The 22947-nt window shown below is 38.1% G+C and overlaps 1 pseudogene; it reads left to right on the forward strand.

Annotated features, from left to right (window-relative positions):
* Window positions 1-835: 835 nt before the first annotated feature.
* Window positions 836-21715, forward strand: LOC128245839 (uncharacterized; annotated as a pseudogene).
* The last annotated feature ends 1232 nt before the right edge of the window (window positions 21716-22947 follow it).

Genomic DNA, 22947 nt, shown 5'->3' on the forward strand with positions numbered 1-22947 from the left:
TGTTTTATCGAAAAATTCTTGTAGATCTGAACTTGTTTCCACACATATGTCTTAACCCGAAATCTGCTAACCTTCATAACTTGTGAATGATAAAGAATGTATGAAATTTCAAAATATTTAATGTATAAAAATAAACGACCAAAAGTTGATTATTTGTTTATTATGTGTATCATTGGGTACTAAAACACATTTTTTTATGATTCTCAGTCCAAGTGATCACCTTAGGGACCAATCGCTCGACTGGCCAAAAAAACGCAGTCCAAATACCTAGTAACTGTGATCCGGACAAGGAAGTCTGTTCAATTAAAGGTTTCCGTTGTTGCATTGGTTGCATTGGTTTCAATATTTAATCAATTTAAACACAGAATGAAAACAGGGTAACAAACGTTTGAACGTACATTATGGATTCAAATAAAACAAAATATTTTAACACTAGCGGCTCCAAGGTGGGGGGGGGGCTCCCCCGGCCAGGGGGGGGGCGCACCCGGCGCCTCCCTTCCCTTAAATCGTGAAAAAAATAATATTACAATATAGGAGATAAAGTTAATAAAATATGCCCAAAATGCACCATTTCTGACTACAAATTGCCAGCATTTTAAACAAAATAAAGTTTGGTTCTGAGGGAGGGGCGCAAGTCAAAAGGTTACGCCCCTAAGTTACACAACCTCTTACATCAAAATCCTGGTTCAGCCCCTGATAAATGTAGGTTTTCACGATTAATAGAGTTACACTTGCAAACTTGTGATTTGTTTGTAATGTGAAACGCACATGAATCAATTGTCAATCTTAATTTAAAGTTATAAAGGACATAAAGCGAATAAATGAGCTGGCTAAATCTATAAAAGTAGTATATGTATATTTTAACTGTGTGAGCTAGCGCCTTTAAACCACAACCATAGAACGTGGCTGTGAATAATAACAGATAAGATTTTGACCCCGCATGTACACTTGAGGTACATTTATTAAGTGTAGAAGTTTTGGATTTCATATAACAGTGAGTATTATTGTGGTTATTTCATTATTTGAAGCAATCTTGGCTTAAAATGTTTTCTCACTGAACACTAAAATACATGTAAATATAAAATATTTTAATCACTAACATATGTCGTCGCAGATTCCTCTACTGGTCGGGAGATATACGGTACATTCACATACATGTTCGCTTTAACTAGACATACACTATTAACTCTATTTATGAAACCAGATTGCCTTCAATGACTTTTTATTGTTATGTTCCTTGTCACATACATATATTTCATTTTGCTGATCTCCTTTCATCAATGTTTTCAAATTGTGTTTATTTTTTCAGCATTTAAAAACAGTAAACCACGGATATCGTTATTTTCAGCTTGAACTAATTCAATTTTCAATAGCCCACTAACGCTTGCCCGCTAACTAAAGCATGACGATTATATTAACCATATAGATGCAAAAAGTGCACATACCACACAACTGTATATTAGATCGTTCAATGTCTGACTGTAAAATGTGAGAGCCTGCTTTCGAACGTTTACTTCAGAAAATATGTTCATGGCGGTGTTTGTTTGGGTTTATTTGGACATTTGGGTTATACAAGACCAATCGGTCACGTGTTTCATGCATATATTGTATAACCAGGCGCGTAGCTGCCTATACGCGAGTACGCGGCTGAATCCACATCATTCTAACAAAAAAAAATGCAGTATGCCTACTTGACTACATGATCCTAAAACTGTCCATTTTCCAGTACTAAATAAAGCACCTCAGAACGCCCAGAATGCACCAGATTGCACCATAGCTTTCAAAATTTTCCGAGGGAGCATGCCCCCGGGCCCCCAGCACAATTATGAATCTACATGAATAGAGGGCAAGCTACGCCCCTGTGAATAACCAGCAGTTGCAAGAAAACTTTCTTGACCTGTACAACTCAGCAGTATCCTATTCACCATTCGTCTAAATCAATAATGCAATAAGGTCTGACCAAACCTTTGTATACAACAATTGCATCTGACGCGCCCATGTATTGTTGCGATTTTCCGCAATTTGCATATATTATAGTTTGTGTTTCAGTAACCAAAAATGGCAGACGATGGTGCTATTGTTCCACTTCCGGAGATGCGCGCCTTCGTCGTCCGGTGTATGGCGGCTGTGGGGATCCCGGAGACGGACGGAGGCGCGCTGGCGGAGCTGCTGGTAGCTGCAGATTACAGGGGACACTATAGCCATGGGTTAAATCGACTCGGTGAGATCAGATGCACTCTTAAAATGATTCTTTTCAGCGGCTTATAGAGTATAATATATAGGATATTATGATGGAACACGTCTCGTTCTGTCTGTAAAAACACATTTGTCGAGACTTACTATCTTACACAGAAGCTATTATTGACCCTGTATAATACTTCGACAATTTTGGTACTAAAACAAAAACATATACTGTTCTGGGGACTGTTTCAATAAAGATATAAGTCGATTTTCGTCGTAAATTGAAATTATCTTACTGTTATATTTTCGCTATTAAGCTACATATATTAGTGAATTTAACATGTTTAACAAATGAGCACAACAATGTCCTGCCATTTGTGTCGTTTGTTCAGATCTAAGATCATTGAAAACACGACCATAATCATTAAAACTGCCCACAGTTATTGAATAAATAAATCGAAAACGGTTAAGACCGTGGCATTCGGAAATCCTTGGCCACAACCTCGGATGTATGCCGGAATGTCAGTAGAAGTAGTTCGTTAAATTAATGATACTAGTGATTTTGATCCTTTGTAGTGTTTTAACGCGTGAATTGCATTTCCAAGTTCAAATTGATTGTAGAGTGGCATAAATAATTAATATACTTAAGAGAATAGCCCTAAGGTTAAGCCGCTCAATTGAAATTACTACGCGATCTACTTGTAGCGTAGTTAAATGTAAAAAATTGTGGCTTTGTAAACCGTCCACCAACATCCAATGTTGTTTTCGACGGAAATGGCCGAGGAGATCCGAATGAGAGTAACATTGTCACGTGGAGTGGAATTGGACCTTTATTACTGAAACCAAGTGCCCCCATTGCCTCAACCTATGGTAGCCAATTATGTGATTGCCGTTAGCCATTTATTCCGGCTTCTCGTGTGTTCATTATGGGGCAAATATCTGTCGGAGCTTAACTGGTTTTCTAAATAAACGTTTGTAAATAGACCTTTATATCTTTTAAACAGCTTGTCATTTCCGCCCACAAGTTTTTTCTCAGAGAGGGTCTGACATTACAATCACGTACATTTCTCGGCAGTTCCTGCAAATGTTTTTTTTACCAGCAACCCGCGCGCCATGGGAATAGATTAACGTCAGTGTCGCAATATGTGCTGTCCAAATAATGTTGACATTATGCGACGATTTTCTCCCGAAAGCTATTTTTCTGCATTAGTATAACAGTAATGTTTGTTTTTATTGCCATTGTCGGATTTGTTTTTCCGACAATAAGGCAAACTGTCTTCAGAAAATGCCGATCAGAAGCATTTCACCTAAAGGAATAGGTTTATTTTTCTCAACTATGTGATAGAATTAGCCTAGCTTTGTTTCAAATGAACGGAAGATATTCTTCAACACACGTTACAGCATGCATGGTCACACATCTGACCACAACTTGCATAGTTATATAACATAGCCATATATATATGTAAAATAATGCATTGAAGGGAATCTGAAATAAACTGAGTGGTTTGGAATTTCAGACATGTACATCACGGACACAACAAGTAAAACCATGGCGACTTCCGGTAAGCCGATCGTTGTCAAGGAAACGGTGGCCACCGCCCTTGTTGACGGAAATAACATATTAGGTAAAAGCGATGATGTAAGCGAAAAGGTTTAAGTGAATTTACATGAAGGAGCAGATACGCCCTTTTCGCGCGTTCACTCCTCCATACATTAAATCAGCAAATTTCGAGTTTTTTTAGTAAGTGAAGGAACAACTGTGTCCATAGTCACAAAACACCTGAGTAGAAAATTTCAACGTAGTGAAATTGCATTTTGTTTACCAAGGAATGGTTTGAATCATTTCTATTATAATTGACGGATATTAATATGTTCTGATCAATTACACCCGGCTATATCTACTATAGTCATTGGTTTTTCATTATTGAATATTTTAAAGGGATTTATATAGTCCCGTTTCTTTTTCTATGGTCAAACCACCTTTTCAGGGCCAGTGGTCGGGAAATTCTGTATAGACTTGGCCATAGAAAAGGCGAAAAATGCAGGAATCGGATGGGTAACCGCCAGGAGTAAGTTGAAGAATTTAAACTGTTCTCTTGTGTCGCATTGGTTGTTGACACATTCGTTATGTGATGTTTCGACTTTAATCTAGTTGTCAAAAATCGTATCAAATTTTACCATTCTTATGCATTTTCATGTGATCAAGTTTTGATAAGCTTTATCTAGGTTTGGAATATTTCTAGTTAGGTCCCTTTGTTCCCCTGCCTTCGACGTTTTCAGTGGTTTGATTCGAAATGGTTTTATTTTACTCCTCTGACAGTTATGTCCCTTTGTTCCCCTGCCTTCGGTGTTTTCAATGGTTTGATTGTATTTCCCATCTCCAGGATCAAACCATTTCGGTATCGCCGGCTGGTATGGAATAAGGGCCATGGAGCAGGGAATGATTGTGAGTACTGGTACAGTGGGCCGAATGCCCAGAACCTTATTCAAGTTAACAGCGATGTTAACCTCATCGAATCTATCATCCAGATCGTTTCTGTCGTGGAAGTTAAATGGATAAATATGTGATCTTCTGTATTTCCAACCAGATTTGAGACAAATGATTACCTGTACAGTCGAACCTCGTTGGCTCGAACTCGCGTGGCTCGAATTTCTCGTTGACTCGAAGTGAATGTTTAGGACCGAATGTATTATGCTGAATGTAAGTATTCCCGCTTGGCTCGATTTTTCCGAGACTCTAGGTATATTCGCTGGTCCTTGGGAGTTCGAGCCAGCGGTGGTCGACTGTATTTCTTTATATTTAAACATACGAGCACATCAACACATATTCCACGTGTAAAAATTAACAACGATGTCGTTAATCACATTGTTAACGATAACAAAGTTCTGTACTATCGGCCCATTGTAATCTTTCTATGTTTTAAGATGGTATCGAATTTTATACAGATTATGATTTTTCACGCCAATCATTATCATGTTTGGAATATATGACGGAAGCTTTAGCAAAAAATAATGAATCGCTATCAGCTTTTATTGACTAGAAAAACGACCGTGTTCCCAAATGCTTTATATATTATTAATGCTATATATATATTATTATAACTTTATTTCACAGGGAATGGCTTTCACTAACACATCTCCACTGTTAGTACCGACGCGGGCAAAAGAGGTAACACCAGTTATAGTTATTTAAGTCCATTATCTTACACTTTCGCGATAGATACACAATGATAAAAATATACGTACTGGTACGTACACGATTTTCTAGGTGGGGCTGTATTAAAAATATACTGATGTCTCACATATTCGGACTTTTATAACATACTCCTTACATATGGCAAACGGGTATAGTTATTCGTACTTTTATTGAATTATGAAATATTTTATTGAAAAAAATTGTTTACATAAAATAAATTGACCTATCATATTATCTTTTATTTTATTTTGTTGTTGTTGTTTTTTTTTGTTGTTTTTTTTTGTGTTTTTTTGCTTTTGTTTTGTTTTGTAATGTAGACCCATGACCCCATATCATATATTACAGGGAAATAAAAGAAGTAATTGGCTTCAAAAAGAAAACAAAACTATATATATATATCATTACTCAAGAATATGTGAAAAGTGTGTAATGTAAATGAGATGATCTTTTTGTAAAGGTAAGAACTTTTATGATTAAACACACACAAAATATAGCATGACTTCAAATGTACTTAAACTGTTACAGAGTTAAGCCCTTGTTAATTGTAAAACTTACTTATATTAAATACAACACATAAACACCGAACAACAGTCCGTTCTTGGCACCAACCCGATATGTGTGGCAGCGCCTGGTAACCATGGAGACGGGTTTGTCCTTGACATGGCGACCACTGCTGTAGCCCTGGGGAAGGTATACGCGGGCATGACATTGTTTCCTAAACAGAGCCATGACCCACTTCTAACTCACCGTTAATACCTTTCATTATATTTCAGTTTTGCTTTTTAACCAGGGCTACAGACCATATAGTCATATTGTTCTACTCCTAACCCGTGCGACTTTCCCTTCTATTAACAGACATTCGTTATTTGTCCCTAGATATACTCAAAGGCCATTATCTATACCAGACCCAGAGCCTAGTATGTACCTTGCATGCATATCCTTCAATATACAAACATATACACAGACCAGCATTTCATTCGTACTGGTCCATTGATATAATATTGTGTAAACTAACCAACCTGTTTGGTTCCCCTCCTCACAGCGTGTACTGGGCACTAACCCGATCTGCGTCGCAGCGCCTGGTAACCATGGCGACGGGTTTGTCCTTGACATGGCGACCACTGCTGTAGCCGTCGGCAAGGTCAGGTTTTGAGGCAAACATAGCAGCAAAACAAACTCTCTCTTACTTAGAAGTTCAGAGCATTTAGTAAATAATTATATATAAAGCGAATAATCTACCAATAAATATCTCAATGATATAAAATTCTTGTTAGTTTCTTTTGTGTTTAATATTAACGAGAATGACGTTAAAAAGTAAAAAAAAATACGTTTTTTGTTTAAATTAAGAGGTTACCAATACGTATGAAGACTACTGTTCATACGATCCATTTTTAGATTGAGCTGGCGGACCGGAAGGAGCAGCCAATCCCGGAGGGCTGGGCACTTACACCGGAAGGGGCACCCACAAAGGACCCCAAACAGGCGGAAGGGCTCTGTCCGCTAGGAGGCGCAGAAAACACGTGTAAATGCTTCCTTGTTACATTAATATTAATAAAGCCGTTCTGCCAAGAAAGTATTTAGCATTTTCGATTTGTTAACACTGTATTTGTTTGTTTATATTGCAATAACCATCTTGATGTTAATACATGCTAAACAACTTAAATTTTTGAGAGAGACGGCACAGTGTCGTAGCGTTAGGATGCTGATATGAAAGAATTTAGCGATTTCGTTTCAAGGATATATATTATGTAAAATTAATAAACTTGGTTGTGTTTCCTAAGCTGGCTACAAGGGGTATGGATTATCGATGATGGTGGAGATTTTCTGCGGTATCATGGGCGGGGCCAAGTACGCTCACCACGTTCGCAAGTGGAAAGACCCGGTCCAAAACGAGGCAAACCTAGTACGTATGCTACATAACCTTCATACTAAAAGTATCCACAAATTGTTCTCGCACTGACCTGGTTAACATGTTAACGCCACACTTTGTGTATCCTAAAACAATACAGAGCCAAATTCTACACCATGCTTGCCCTAAACCAATACAGAGCCAAACGCCACACTATGCTTGCACTGAAACAATACAGAGCCAAATTCTACACAATGCTTGCCCTAAAACAATACAGAGCCAAATGCCGCAAAATGCTTGCCCTAAAACAATACAAAGCTAAACGCCACACTGTGCTTGCCCTAAAACAATAAATAGCCAAACGCCACACTTCGCTTGCCCTTAAACAATACAGAGACAAACGCCACACTATGTCTTCCCAAAAACAATACAGAGTCAAACGCCACACTACGCTTGCCCTAAAACAATACAGAGACAAAAGCCACACTACGCTTGCCCTAAAACAATACAGAGTCAAATACTACACTACGCTTGCCCTTAAACAATACAGAGCCGAACGCCACACTACGCTTGCCCTAAAACAATACAGAGTCAAACGCCACACTATGCTTGCCCTAAAACAATACATAGCCGAACGCCACACTACGCTTGCCCTTAAACAATACAGAGCCGAACGCCACACTACGCTTGCCCTAAAACAATACAGAGCCGAACGCCACACTACGCTTGCCCTTAAACAATACAGAGTCAAACGCCACACTACGCTTGCCTTAAAACAATACAGAGCCGAACGCCACACTACGCTTGCCCTTAAACAATACAGAGACAAACGCCACACTACGCTTGCCCTTAAACAATACAGAGCCAAATGTCACACTATGCTTGCCCATAAACAATACAGAGACAAACGCCACACTACGCTTGCCCTAAAACAATACAGAGCCGAACGCCACACTACGCTTGCCCTAAAACAATACAGAGCCAAATGTCACACTATGCTTGCCCTTAAACAATACAGAGACAAACGCCACACAACGCTTGCCCTAAAACAATACAGAGCCAAATGCCACACTAAGCTTGCCATAAAACAATACAGAGCCGAACGCCAAACTACGCTTGCCCTTAAACATTACAGAGTCAAACGCCACACTATGCTTGCCCTTAAACAATACAGAGCCAAATGTCACACTATGCTTGCCCTAAAACAATACAGAGCCAAGTGCCACAAAATGCTTGCCTTAGAACAATACAAAGCTAAACGCCACACTATGCTTGCCCTAAAAGAATACATAGCCAAACGCCACACTACGCTTGCCCTTAAACAAATCAGAGACAGACGCCACACTATGTCTTCCCTAAACAATACAGAGTCAAACGCCATACTATGCTTGCCCTGAAACAATACAGAGTCAAACGCCACATTATGTCTTCCCTAAAACAATTCATAACCAAACGCCACACTACGCTTGCCCTAAAACAATACAGGGTCAAACGCTACACTATGCTTGCCCTTAAACAAAACAGAGCCGAACACCACACTACGCTTGCCCTTAAACAATACAGAGCCGAACACCACACTATGCTTGCCCTTAAACAAAACAGAGCCGAACACCACAGTACGCTTGCCCTAAAACAATACAGAGCCGAACACCACAGTACGCTTGCCCTAAAACAAAACAGAGCCGAACACCACACTACGCTTGCCCTTAAACAATACAGTGCCAGACGTTACACAATACGTGCTCTAAAATCAATCGTCTCATTTTAACAACGGTTCAAAATCTAGTCCCAGGTTAGACCTTTGACATTTGATATATATGTCTGATCATCATAAATTCACTTCCAGGGACAGTGTTTCGTGGCGATAGACCCCCGGGCGTTTGCGGACGGTTTTGAGGACAGGATGAGTGATCTCATTGACTACTGCAGAAATCTTCAACCGGTAGGTTGTCTTCCCCTCCCCTCAGTCACACCGAAGTAAAATAGTCGAGATTGTTCAGAGAATTCATCCCTTATATAAATTTATTTTACTTAAACACGTTTTCGAAAAAAAATGTGCAGTCCGAGAGTTACGAGACCAGACAACACATCATCAGGGAGGGATGGAGTGGGTATGGGGATGGATGAGATTGTGGCATGTATTATGCACTCCATTTACTTAAAGAAATTTTGGGTTCGATTCCAATCAGTGAGAGGATCTCATGGCTTATCAAAATATTACTTCAGTAGTTCTAGTTTCATCCCAGATCAAAGCGCTGATAGCGCTGCATGAACAGGGTTTTATACGGTTTTTCACCATTATGATTCACGATCATGTGTCTATTAATAAGGTGCTGATATGTTGCTCAGTGAATCTAAGAGTCCCCGTGTAAACCAACCACAGGGGCGCCCCAGATTTATTGGAGCATGATGGTAAATGACAAATTAATATTTTATTGACAATAAAGTTAATATGGAGATGGAGAATAAAACTAACCCCAGCATAAGACTCCATCCTATGGTGTTTCAATATGAGTTAGGCTTGCCAAGGATTTATTAACCAGAGAAATAAAATAGAAATTGGTTGATCATCCAGGGTGAATTAAAAAGATACACAAAAACCGTTTCCGGTTGGTAATTAGATGTTGGCATAATCCAAGACTATCCTAATTATTAAATTGAAAACGATCCTTTTCAGGGCCACTGTTAAAATTGTAAATAGTATATTAAAATGATATATACATTATTTACGTAAAAAAATATTCTCACCTGAGAGGAACGATAAAAAGATAATATGCAACGGCTGGTGAATTATTGAAACAACATAGAAACAAACTCCACGAAGCCTTCCTCCCCGTAAATGTGTGGGGTTTAATAATAGTAAATGAAAATATAAAAAGGATGAATGCTTGTGCTATTCCCAACCAAGAAAATGAAATATATACTAATCAAACTTCACTAATTAGCAAGATTTGCCTATGTGTGCCTTGTTATTCACAAAACAACTTCGAAAATACAACAGATTAAAGAGAAATAGTTACTAATTAAAATGATCAAAATTAAAATAATTGCTTTCAAACAATTGTAAATGAAACACCTAAAATAGTTATTAAATCCGTGATATTTTCTCATATTTACACCAAACCAGCAAGAAATATAACTCATTCATTTCAATGAAATGCCAATTTCAGAAAAAGAAATACACAAACACCCGTCTATACGTACACTATAAAAAGTATATAAAATAAATTAAACAGAATAAGTCTTGAAAATTCTTTATATTTTTTTTCTTTCTTTGTATATGGTCAGCAACTCTCTTCTATTTCTATATCATCAGCTAACTCGTCAGCACTTTTAGTACGTGCCTGTCAAAATGGCGTGCGCTTGTTATTCCAACGTGATCAAATAACGACTGAGGATTGGATGCGGGCTATCACGTGATGTTTTAAGCGGGGAAACTGTGCGAAGGGGGATGAGATTATTGTGTCACGTGATGGAATGACGCGCTTTGAGTGGATAGTAATTCTTTGTTTACGTTTCGATGTTCTTTCATTTTTGGGCGCAGGGATACTACTTTAATATTATCTTTATCAAATTTCAACAAATTAAATAATAAAAATAGCTGTTGCGTTATGATTGCTTCTTACTTTATCAAATCTAGCTCGGTTATTGGAAACATAGCTTGCAATTTATATAGTCCGAACTATATTTTTGATGGTAAAGAGGCAGACGACACTTGTTACTATTAATATGCATTTTATGTTGTGAGTGTCGAGTTTGTGGCTACACTGAACAGGGTAAACAACCCTGTTCAGAAACGATATCGAGAGTGAATAATATCGGCTGAAAACTGTCTTTTCACATTGGTGGTATTTAACATGCGACTCAAATCAAGCTTATGGTCATACATCACTGACTTCATTCACACCATTAGTCAGTAATTAATTACAAGTAATCCGATCAGCTACATCGTTCTCAGATCCATTTAAGACCAATATATTGATACCAGCCCTGAACTACCATAAATTGGTATAAACTAAGTTAACAAGCTCATAAAAGTCATCAACATTATTATTTCTTATTCATTTGATATGACATCACTTTGTCTATGACAGGCGGAAGAAGGAGTGGAAGTAATGGTTCCTGGTGATCCGGAACGGAAACACATGGCCAAGTGTGACCAGCAAGGAGGCATACTCTACCACCCCAACCAAATTAAATTTGCGGTATCTATATAATTAAATAATCAAATTGAATGTTTCTGGTAAATTTTAACTTTCTGCATATCCTTAGCTGATGTTTACAAGCAGTTTTAACTGCATAGGTAATATTAACTGTTTTATTCCGATCGACCATATTGTCCGTCTAGTGTATTCTGCCGATCACGTGATTTTACCCTGTGTTAAACATGCATTCATCAGTTAACGCCATATTATCCGTCTAGTGTACTCTGCCGATCACGTGATTTTACCTTTTGTTAAACATGCATTCATCTGTTTACGCTATATTATCCGTCAAGTGTACTCTGCCGATCACGTGATTTTACCCTGTGTTAATCATGCATCCATCTGTTTACGCCATTTCGTCCGCCTAGTGTATTCTGCCGGTCACGTGGTTCTACTATGTGTTAAATATACATTCATCTGTTTACGCCACCTTGTCCGTCTAAGGTACTTTGCCGATCACGTGATTCTACCCTGTGTTAAAGATGCATCCATCTGTTTACGTCATCTTGTCCGTCTAAGGTACTTTGCCGATCACGTGATACTTCCCTGTGTTAAAAATGCATTCATTTGTTTACGCCATATTGTCTCTTCAATTAACTCTGCCGATTAAATTATATTTCCGTGTGTTAACCATGAATTCATCTTTGTCTTGCAGCACGACATAGCGGCGAAGCTCAACATAGCACCAATGAAAATTTTGTAAATTTAGTTGTAGGAATAAAGTGTGAAAACTGTTGAATTTTGGTTAAAAACATCATTTTTGAATTACAAATGTATATAACATTCGAATTCTTATGTTTACATTTAATAGTTTTTTTATATGTTAGCAGGTGTGAATAAAAAAGTTCACAAAACATGGCAAGTTTTTCAATAGCCATTTTTGGGTGAAATAACTAAATCAAAACTACATGTGTACGTAAATGAATATTTGTATCTGAAATATAAATATCGATGTACATTTATTGGGAATGGTGAACGTTGCTTTTAATACATTACCAAGAATTTGTGCGGATGGATATTCAAGTAAAAACATAGAAACGGTTCGGGGACCAAATAAGCTTACGGGTACTACTTTGAACTTCTTTGGTTCAAAATTAAGTATGGTAAGGTTACTGAATATTTATTAGGTTACTATTACTCCATGGGGTCATTGGCTTGCATCTCTGATAAGCGGGTAATAATCTTGACATTATCCTATTTATACACAATACCCTACTGTTCATGAACTACAGCGTGTTTTGTACGCTATATTGAATACGATTCTGTCGCCCTGTCGTTTTACTCTCTTCATAAGTAATATGCTACAGGAACTACATGTGTGCTAGCCATAGTTTCATATTATTCCAAATACTCGGAAGTTAATCGCATTAACACTGACTGGCAAGCCATGGCGGACGTTGCCGCAATTGTACATTTACCAGAGTTGCGCGCGTTTGTCATCCGGTGTATGGCATCCTTGGGGATAACGGAGACGGACGGAGGCGCCCTAGCGGAGCTGCTTGTTGCGGCCGACTACAGGGGGGCATTTTAGTCATGGGCTAAATGCACTAGGTATGAGGCTTACTTAGAACTAGTTATATGGTCATTCGGGTAAAACAATTTGCAACACATATCATGAACTTCACGTTATTTTGTTTGTATCTATTCAATATGCAATTTTGTAAGTGCTAATAGACTGGTGTCAGTTCGGGTTCCGGACAAAAGATCAAATCGCAGATTTTCATATTTCCGTTCGGAAATAAATGTTTTATGGCTAAAACCGTTACTAACTGTTTAAGAAAAATGCATAAAACATCATTTTTTTAACTTAAACACAAAACTCTACGATCTTACTTTAGTCAGCAGTCTTATATCACTGGTTTACATGCATTTTCGCATGAATTGGCTCGTTCCAAGAAAAAATATAAAACAAGTTGTCAAATCGTTTAATCTCTGTGCTTTAAGACTAAGTAAAACTCAAACTCAGACTCGAGATGTTAGTTAATATTGGCCCTGGCTACATGTACCTTCTTAGTTACCTTTTTTTTCAAAATTACTCAAGCTTACGCTAATAAATAAAGCAAGCATTAATCACCATAAAAAGCAAGCATTTTACACCATCATTAAAGCTTGGGTTTTACACCATAAAAAAAGAGTTTTTACACGATAAATAAAGCATATTTTACACCATAACTAAAGCCAGCATCAAACATGGATGAAGCTTGATTTTACAACATGAATAAAACAAGTACTTTACACCATAAAAAATGCCAGCATTAATCAGGCCTAAAAAAATAAATTGTGTGGTTCGGGTCACCCGACCCTACCTGGAAAATATCGCCGACCCTACTGTTTTTTTGGTGCGACTTGCGAAAAAAACAACACTCCAGAACGTTGGGAGTTTAAGCTCATAACACCCAAGATGAGTTTCGAAGATGTAGAGATAATGTTTTTGTTCGAGCCGGGATCTGTATCCGAGATTGACATGTCAACATCCGACAAGGGGCCATGTACCCGTTTGTATGAAGAACAGCTGTACGATATTCCTGTCGTACAATCAATCGGGAAATTCCCCGACTTTTCGCTCTTTTCGAGTAAGGTATATACAATGGAACACAATGTCTCCGGATAAAAGTATAAGTTTCCCCACACATAAGATTGAATGCCCGTCTAAGAAACGATTAACCAAATACCACAAGATAAATTAACTGATAAATTACTAAAATCGAAACAGACTAATAAATTCCTTTATTCATTACAGCAAAGAGATATTTTAAAACCGTCGTCAGAAAGTAAATGGCGAACATTATTTCCAAGTTTAGATGACGACAAAAAATGGCAGTCAATTTACAGGCAAACATATATTACTACAATAGACACGTGTCTGCGCAGTTTTCAGTATAAATTTTTACTAAGAATAATACCGACAAATAAATACCTTTATAAATGTAAAATAAAATCAACACCTCTATGTGACTTTTGTAGCATAGAAACAGAAACAATAGAACACGTATTCTGGGACTGCCAGAAGATACAACCTTTATGGGAAGAACTTAACATCTATATAGCTTCGCAATCCATACATATTATGATAACAAAACAAGAAGCATGTGTAGGCATTCAGGGAAATGGAAAATACACAGTCATATGTAATTTCTTAATTGTGTTATTGAAATTTTATATCTTTTCTATGAAATATAAAAACACTATACCGACTTTTAACTCATACAAACAGTATTTGACATTGAGAAAAAGAATTGAATCGCAAATCGCACTGTTGAACGATAAATATGATACCCACGAGAAGAAATGGAAAGTTTTAAACCTCGATCCTTAGATAAAAGTAAAAATTCAGCATTCTAACATAACGTATAATACGGTCATAAATTACTCATTATAACCAGTATGTGATTCAGCAAATTATAACAATAGTTGATTATTATTACCTTTCCACCTTTAAGTATGTATAACTAACTACAATACGTAGCTTGTAAAATCCATTAGGGGAAAAAGCTTGAGAGACTGAAAGAATTTGTACGTGTGAACGGATGCGTGTGTGTTTGTGTGCGTTTGTGTGCAGGCGTGCGTGTGTGTATGAGGTGCGTGTGTGTATGAGGGGGATTAGGGCTTATAAATAAATAAAAAACATAGAATAGTTATAATGCTATTAATGGTTTAATGTATGTGAATTGTTTTGTATTCTGTGTAAAAAAATAAATGAGAAAAAAAAAAAAAAAAAAAAAAAAAAGAAAAAAAAAGATTGAATGCCGGTCTAATTTTAATATACCCCACCCACCACTGCAGGACAAGGCATGACCCTTTTCACTTGTCATGTTGTCAGATGCAATCATAAAAAATAGTTTAAATAAAATAGCAGCAGGACAAACATACTACTAGTATAGAAAAGAAATATAGAATAATGGGAGTTTTGACATAGGCTGGTGCCTGACAAAATGTGAACTGGGACTGAACCTGGGTATGTTGCCATTTGTACAGTTTATAATTTATTCCTAACTTTACTTCTTGGAGAATGGCAGAGAAATGATTTTGAGATGCTGAAGCAGGTCAGTATTGTCACATTTAATTACCAATATGTTTTGCTTTCGGAAGGTGTGTGACGAATGACAACAAAACTAGCAATGACACACCACCTAACTGCAGCGATGCTCAGCAATGTCCTTATATAACTGAAATTCTGTTGAAAAAGGACAAAAACAAAGCAAACAAACCTGTACCAAACTAAAAAAAAAAAAAAATCCCGACCTACCCTACCTATTCTTGGGGACCATGTTACCCGAACCACACAATTTATTTTTTTAGGCCTCACCAGAAATAATGCAAGCATTCTACACCATGAATAATGCAAGCATTCTACACCATGAATAATGCAAGCATTTTACACCATAAATAATGCAAGCATTTTACACCATAAATAATGCAAGAATTTTACACCATTAATAAATCCGGCATGTTATACCAAAAATAATGCCAGCATTTTAAACCAAAGATAATATGCCACCATTTTACACTATAAATAGTCACACGATAAGAATTGCAAGCATTTTACCCCATAAATTATGCCAGTGTTTTACACCATATATAATGCCAGCATTTTTACACCATATATATAACCATCATATTACATAATAAAACTGCCAGCATTTTACACCATAACTAATGCCAGCATTTTACACAATAAATAATACCAGCATTTAAGTCTTTGTGACTAAAGCAACCGACGCAAGCTACAATCAATACGTGTATTTCCTGCACGAGTGTATTCTCGCGAGTTTCCGGCAAAACAAGATATAAAATGACATTGATTATTTTTTTGTATAACATAAGCTTTCATAATAAGGTTATAAGGCGTAATCATTTGAGAAAAAGAACAACATAATTTCTAATTGATATTTCTTTAACGCCCGTTATTTCAGAATTTTACATTTTGAACGTAAAGAACGGCACAACGGCGACTTCCGGTTCCCCGTCTGTTATCAAGGAAACAGTGGCAACATATCTCGTGGACGGATGCAACGTGTTAGGTGCGTGTTTCTGAATTGACCATCTAGATCTAATATTGAGTTTTTTGTGATAGGTAAGTATTAAGTCAATATGCGTTGTTTCATTGAGGTCAGGTTGTTATGCACTATAAAACCATGCCATGCTTTTATCCAAACTACATGGAATTATTTGTTAAAGAAAGGGCTACTGTCAGTAAATAATTTAATTTCTTTTAAATTTAAAAGAAAATAATCTTAAAATGTATATTATTTTTTCTGATTACAGGTCCCGTTGTAGGAAAATTTTGTATGGATCTTGTGATTGAAAAGGCCAGGAGTGCGGGAATTGGCTGGGTGGTCGCCAGAGGTAAGCTCCTCACAAGGGAGGTTGCGCAAAGGTTCTTGTACGTATCCATGTGGGCTTCTCCTTTACACTACGTTATAGAAGTACAATGTATGCGTACATGTTTGAGTTTAGAATGACTTGTGCGAAAACACGAGGTAACTTGATTTATGCTAGTATCAGCGCGCAAACGAGTTCACGTTGAAATTATTCTTAAAATAACGTTTTAACTCAATTTCAATTTCTATGTAAGTTCGTGTATAAGTTCACGGACACAAAACTGGAAGTGTTTCGCCGTCTCTCTATAACATGTCACCATAACGATTCTTGAAATTGTCATCCAGTACGTACTGCTTTCGAAAAGATGGTTTATGTTTACTTTTTCTGTAGGGGTGCGCACGTGCGTGCGTGTGCGTGTGTGTTTTAAAAATGAAGGCTGCCACCAAAGCATATATTTTTAATATCCATTCAGGTTCGAACCATTTCGGCATCGCTGGCTGGTACGGACTCAGAGCTATGGAACAGGGAATGGTTGTAAGGGAATTTTCAAAATCAAATAACTTATTTTGAATTCGTGCTGGTCATGTTTGCCGAGGTTCACTCTTATCATACATATAAAGGGACGAATATGTTCATTCATTGTAATGCACTTTGTATACATACTAAACACTGTTATGAATTAAGAGGTGCTTATGTTATTTTCAGGGGATGTCTTTCACCAATACCTCCCTTGGCATGGTGCCAACCAGAGCTAAAGAGGTTAGTGGTTTTTAAAGTTAGAAGTAAAATAGTCAATTCACATTATTGAGTTTTTCCCAATATGAAATAATTATACCATTAAAATAAAATATGGACATTTTTCATACAATTGGCTTATTATTGTACCACATTATAAGCTGGATGAACTTCGATTAGCTCGCGCGTTTCATGGAATTTGCTCGCATGTCCACCGGCATTCGAATAACATAAACATACGAATAATGTGACGAATTCTTTGAAGAATAGCTTTGGTTCTCAGAAATGGTAATGTTTTGCCAGTCATTTTAAACAATTCACATACATGTAACATTTATATTTTCAGAACGTCCTCGGTACCAATCCAATATGTTGTGCGGCTCCGGCCAAGGACGGGGACGGCTTTGTGCTAGATATGGCCTAAACCACTGTAGCTATGGGCAAGGTCGGGTTTTCACCAATTAGTTGATATACATTGTCATACATAATAAACATGCGTAAAAAGTGAGTACGCGAACTGTTGTGCTGTTGCTCCGTGTAGACCAATAGTGAATGTTAAAAGGTCTTAGTCATATCATTTGAAATCTCGAGAAACAATTCAGATGTCAGAATATGAATTGTTCCATTTTTTCCATTTTTCCATAAGTAAAAGACAACATCAACTAAAGGTTTTCGATGTATAAATGAACGAGTCGTTTTGACAAGCCATTGAAAATAATGTTGAGTTTGGATTCATTCTCATTCATCAGAGGTTTGATAATTAATTTTGATTATTAATAATAAATCTATTTTGTTGCACGCTTAGCATCATCGCTCTGATGTACGAGAATGGTTGTATACTACTTTCATTAATGTCCATAGTCTTTTAGCTAGTAGCTTAAAAACTATGGACATTGATCAAAGTTGTATACAACCATGAAGTTGACTCATTAAAGCAATTTGATTGGTTAGTAGTTCTTATCGGATACATGTTGACCAATCAACAAATGTTTTGGATAACTTTGACAGGAAGGTTGGCATAAACCGAAATTTGAACCGGTTATATACAATATGCGGCTGGTGACCCTATAGTAGTTTCGTTCGAAAGGGATTGGGTTGCTTGTTACTGCTATGTAAAATAAATAACTGAACAACATCATAGATTCAGCTGAAAATTGGTGTGAACCACAGGCATCTAAATCATTGTATGTACCCAAAATGGTTTTAAACAACATTTTAGTGACAAGCAATGATTCAGATGCCTATGGTGTGAACTGACCAACCTATTGTGCTGTCTTTAGTGTGTGGTCTTATCTAGTTTTCCAGTTATTATGTTACTTATTAAGTTGAATTCGCCAACCATAACTTGGTAACCTGTTAGAGCTGAAACTGTAATGCATATATAGGTAACTGATAACATGAATCGTATCTTACTTACGGTAGTAATATGCCACCATAGTTTTAATTCGATATTGGCATCTTCAGTCGTAGCTTCTGACAAGATCGAACTTTTCAGTACGGTATTTACTCCGTGTATGTGCCGTTCTTTGAAGTTTCAAAATGTGGCAGCAACGTCTGAGGTCGTACCATCGGCACCAGGTCACCCTGAATCATTACACGCATGTGGATGAAGGCTATTCCGAAGTGTTGGGGCTCAGGGCGACACCAGCAAGTTCGTCTTGGCCTGCCCACTTTAGCGCTCTTTATACCAACTCATACCCATTCCACCACAGGTGAGGATAGCGGAAATGAAGGGCGCGTCTATACCCGAGGGCTGGGTACTTACATCGGACGGGAAGAAGACCACGGATCCCGGACAGATGGCCGGCATGTGTCCCTTGGGTGCTGAAGAGAGTACATGTACGTATGTAAGACGATATTCATGTGTACGTGTATGTAGAGTACTAACATTAAACAAACAAGAGATGTGCTTTCATGAATCAAAACAAAAATACAAATGGATCTTATTGTAGATATGGCGAAAGCAAACAACATGACGTCATAGTCTTTTTGATATAAAATAGAACTTCGTTTTGTCTTTTCTTCATAAGATACCAAAACTTCTTATTGTAAAATTGTAACAATCAGACCATTTTTTATTTCTGAAAAATAAATATGAATGTAAATAACACTGGATGGTTTTGTATACTATTGGTTGTGAAGATTCATTTACAGAAATAATCAGAAAATAACTCAAAATATTTTGAGACGTCTTTGAAATAGTTAAAGCGCTCGCGCTGTCGTGCGACTGTGGGACTAGTCTGATTTATCCGTACTTAATGTACGCACATACTGTATTACTACAATAACAGCTAGTTACAAAGGGTACGGCTTAGCCATGATGGTGGAGGTGTTCTGTGGAATTCTGGCCGGAGCACAGTATGGACCCCGCATCCGGAAATGGCCGGGAGAAATGCACCGGCAAGCCGACCTGGTAAATTCATATGTTTTCTAAGGTACGTATGATTAACTGTTTCAAGATCATGTCTCCCTGTAACAGTAGCTACGCTGTAAACTAAACCAAGAGTTTCTCTTAAGATTTGGATTTATACAGGGTAGGGGCGGTTCTGGGTCTGATAGCGGTGGTTCGGGGTATGATAAGGGTGGTTCGGGGTCGGATAGTGGTGGTTCGGTATTGGGTAAGGGTGGTTCGGGGTAGTTGCGCTGAGAATTTGAAACACATATTAGTAACAAACATTTCTTTAAGATTGGGAGTGGTTCGGGATGGTTCGGGGTCGGATAAGGGTGGGCGGGAATGGATCCGGTCGGTTCGGGATGGATCAGGGTGGTTCGGGGTTGGAACAGGGTGGTTCGATGATGGAACGGGGTGGTTCGGGGATAGATCAGGGTGGTTCGTGAATGGAATGGATCAGGTGGTTTGGGGATGGATAAGGGTGGTTCGGGGATAGATCGGGGTGGTTTGTGGATGAATAGGAGTGGTTCGGGGATGGATCAGGGTGGTTTGGGGGTGTATCAAGATGGTTCGGGAATGGATCGAGGTGGTTCGGGGATGAATCGGGGTGGATCGGGGATGCATCAAGGTGGTTCGGGGATGAATCGGGGTGGTTCGGGGATGCATCAAGGTGGTTCGGGGATGGATCAATGTGGTTCGGGGATGGATCGGGGTGGTTCGGGGATGAATCGGGGTGGTTTTGGATGGATCCTCAAAATAAAGTATTTGTTTGAACATGCAGTTGTTAGTAATGGTGTTGACGCCTTTTCATCGCCGTATTTTTATTATTTTCAAGGGTCAGTGTTTCGTTGCGATAGACCCCCGGGCGTTTGCGGACGGTTTTGAAGACAGGATGAGTGATCTTATAGACTACTGCAGAAACCTTTAACCGGTAGACATTTTTTCTAATTTTGCAGTTGACAATTAAATGAATGGTAAACTTTGTAAATGCTTCCAGCAATTAAAATATCTTTTCAGTTGCGCTTGAAAGAGAAACGTTTTGATAGTCACATAGTTCCAGAAGCAATGCATAATAGTGTCTTAGTTTTGTTTATTTGAGTCTATGAAGGTCTGCCAGAGCCTGTTGGCGGCATTCTGGCTTCCTCCCACCGTGACGCCGTGATGATGTAAATTGTCTTGAAATGTCAGAAGTGACATGAGATAGAAATGAGTGCAATGCCCAATCTTATTAGAAGAGTTGATTGAACAGAGTGAAATAGTGAAATACAATATGTCCGGGTGTGATATCCTTAGCTCTGCGAAAATACCTCTTGGTTCTTGAACATGCTCGGTGTAAAGCACCGAAAAAGGGGATATAATTTACCTTGGTTTAACCAATACTGAGTACAACATTTCCCAAGAACTACGGTACCCTTTTAGTGCCGAACGCTAGGCAATGGAGCTACTTAACTTTTTGTTTGTTTGACACAGCCTGTGTTTGAACCTACGACCCCCCGCAGCCAAAACGAACGCTCTTCCACTGCTCTATCAGGACGATGATAGTGTATCAGACGGGTAGGTTTTGTATTTAACGCCATTTTGATCATATAGACTGAGGGGGATTTTGGTATAATACAATCGGTGTTACATGTCGCCGCACAGTCATAATATGCATGTTTCTGTTTAGTTCGAAGGGTTGGAGGGGGGGGGGGGGTGGATCTGATGTGCTGGTTCCCGGTGATCTAGAGTGGAAGTCATTGTATAACACCACATAACATTACTGTGTTGTATATTTCAGGCGGACGGAGAGACGGAAGTACTGGTTCCCGGTGATCCTGAGCGGAAGCACATGGCCAAGTGTGACCAACAAGGAGGCATACTCTACCATCCCAACCAAATCAAAAAAGTGGCAGCGAAAACTTTTAAATGTCTTCCATTTACTTCTTATAACTATATTCAATGGGCTGTACCCTCCGCGGCCTGCAAACTTTCTTGCAACAGAGTTTTTGGCTGACAAGAGAGGTTTGTCAAACATTATGCCTACTTAGCGCATCTTAGTCGGAAATAGATGGACAATTGGATAAAGGTTTAATTAAACAAGAGGGCATAATGGCCCTAAAACGCTCACCTAAGGAAAGGGCCACAACTCTGTGATAAAACATTAATAAAAATGTTGCAATTTAAACGTACCTTTACTGATGACGATGCCTTGTTTTATATTTGTAAAGGGTCATGTAATGAAGCTACCTGTAAAGTTTCATTGAATTTGGCTTGGTAGTTTCAAAGATTTTTTTTAAAGCAAAACAGTAAGTCGGCCATTTTGTTGTTGTTGTTGTTGTTGTTGTTGTTGATCAATCACAATGCCTTGTTGTATTTTTGTTGAGGGTCATGCAATGAAGCTTCCTGTAAAGTTTCAGTGAATTTGGCCTGGTAGGTTCAGAGGTGTTTTTTAAAGCAAAACAGGAAGTTTGTCAGATTGTTGTTGATCAATCATGACCTCTTTTTTTGTAGAAGGTGACCTAAAGAAGCTTCCAATAAAGTTTCATTGAATTGGACTGGTAGTTTCAGAGGAGATGTTTTTTAAAGCAAAACAGGAAGTCAGCCATTTTGTTGTTATTGCTGTTGTTGATCAATTGTGACCCTTTGTTGTATTTTTGTAGAGGGTCACCCAAGGATGCTTCCTGTAAAGTTTCATTGAATTTAGACAGGTAGTTTCAGAGCAGATGTTTTTTAAAGCAAAACATGAAGTCGGCCATTTTGTTGTTGTTGTTGTTGTTGATCAATCGTGACCCCTTGTTGCATTTTTGTAGAGGGTCACATGAGGAAGTTTCCTGTGAAGTTTCATTGAATTTGGCCAGGTAGTTTTAGAGGAAATGTTTTTTAAGCATTTGTTGACGGACGGACGGTCGGACGCCGGACAAAGACCGATCACAATAGCTCACCTTGAGCACTTTGTTCTCTGGTGAGCTAAAAATGCATTGATAATTAATGGTTGAACTTTGTGAAAGTGAAGACAATGCTTTCATTTTTTCATAAAAATATTGACTGACTTTGAACGACCAATCTCAAAACCAATAGGGCTTATAAG

The sequence above is a fragment of the Mya arenaria genome, chromosome 9 (genome assembly GCF_026914265.1).
Source record: "Mya arenaria isolate MELC-2E11 chromosome 9, ASM2691426v1".
Taxonomy (NCBI): Eukaryota; Metazoa; Mollusca; class Bivalvia; order Myida; family Myidae; genus Mya; species Mya arenaria.